Raw genomic sequence first — 1,864 nt, 5'->3', positions numbered from 1 at the left:
CATGTATTGGGTACAGATGCTCGGTATGGGCCAGTAATTTCATCGGCAACTATAAAAGGATACAAATTGTTCAGAATAAAGCAATCAGAGTACTCGGAGACATGTGCCATTGTGAAAACACTGCCCAATCTTACAAAAAATTTGGCTTTCTGAATATTGGGCAGCAGCGTGATTATCAGTTATCAGTGTTTGTCTATCAGTGTCTGAATATGTTATCTCGTGAGTACTTTTGGAATGTATTTTCCCGCAATTCTCTCTACCATGAATATTCTAGACGAAATGTTGACCATTTGGTCAGTGAGATCCGACATACAACAAGGTCAAGTTTTGCTTTACGGAACATAGCTGTTTCGGTTTGGAATGGTCTCCCGGATGGTATTAGAGCGGCCGATAACTTAGTTTCATTTAAGAAAAAGTTAAAGAATTTTTTTGTTGAAAAAGGAGGATAATTTTTGGAGATTGGGGGGAGGAAGACGGGAGGGGTGGGGAAGAGGGAAGGGGGGGGAGGATGGTTAGAGGGTGACAACGTAAATTGTTTTCTTGACTTTTTTTGAAAAAAAAAGGATTTAGTAATAATTATTATTGTTTTTATTTATTTTTGATTAAAGGGCGGTTAGAAGAAACAGCCACCAACAGGATTTTTTTTAACCTTAATGTGGTTGTCTAGTTATTTCTAAAGTTTGTTGAATGTTTTTTTTTGGGTAAAGTAAAATTGTCTCTGTCTATATCTAAGTTTATACGACCGGCCATTCCATTAAAACTTTATATGTCCCCAGGACATAATTTAAAACCCTTGCCCCAGGACTCTGGGGGTCGTGCTACTCCTAGAGGCATTGCTATATGTTCTTTGTAGGCTACTATTTGGTTTTAGAGTGGATATCTCACAATTTCGATCAGGCACGTTTCCTGAAAAGAGGGGTAGTTAGGGGCGGGGGGCTAGTTGACCTCCATCCCTTTTTAATCTTAAAATGGAACTAAGACTTTCAAGTCTCAACCAAATGAGCCACTTCTAAAGTTTATACAACCATCCCTTCCATAAGAACCCTAAATACCCCCGGGGCATAACTTACAGCCCTTGCCCCCAGGCCCTGGTGGTTTGTAACAACCCAAAAGGCCATCTCAAAATTTCTATTGGATGTATTTCTGGAAAAGACGGCGAGTGGGGGGGGGGGTAGCTGCCCTCTGATCACTTTGACTCATTAAAAGGGCACTAAAACTTCTAATTACCAATTCGTGAGACCCTTACGGAGTATACACCACCACCTTTTCTGTATAAACCTTGTATGCCCCCAGGACATAACTTACAACACATGTCCTGAAGGCTGTGGGGTGGTTGTTATACTCATAACATAATTACCAGACCCTTAAACTACGCTGAGCAAAATTGCTATTTCAAAATTTTGATAAGATGTGTTTGGGAAAATGATAGCAGTGGAGGGAGGGGGGGGGGGCTGGTTGCTCTCAAACCACTTTTAAACTCTTAAAAAAGGCACTATAACTTCCAACTTCAAATCAAATGAGCCTCATCTCAAGTTTATACGACCGGCCATTCCATTAAAACCTTATATGCCCCCAGGACATAATTTACAACCCTTGCCCCAGGACTCTGGGGGTCGTGCTACTCCTAGAGGCATTGTTATATGTTCTTTGGACTATTTTAAACAAAATGGCTTTCTGATAACTTCAATCAGATGTGCTTAGTGCAAAGAGGGTTAGTCGGGGAGGGGGGATTGTTGCCCTCCATCACTTTTAACTCTTAAAAGGGAACCAGAACTTCCGATTTTCAACCAAATGAGATTTCTCTAAGGTTTATGCAACCATTCCTTCCATAAAACCTTAAATGCCTCCGGGCATAATTTACAAC

Source organism: Artemia sp. Qi Xiang Cuo, chromosome 10 (assembly GCF_049724085.1).
Source record: "Artemia sp. Qi Xiang Cuo chromosome 10, ASM4972408v1, whole genome shotgun sequence".
NCBI classification, from domain to species: domain Eukaryota; kingdom Metazoa; phylum Arthropoda; class Branchiopoda; order Anostraca; family Artemiidae; genus Artemia; species Artemia sp. Qi Xiang Cuo.
The sequence above is the reverse complement of the archived record's forward strand: the minus strand, read 5'-3'. Positions refer to the sequence as shown.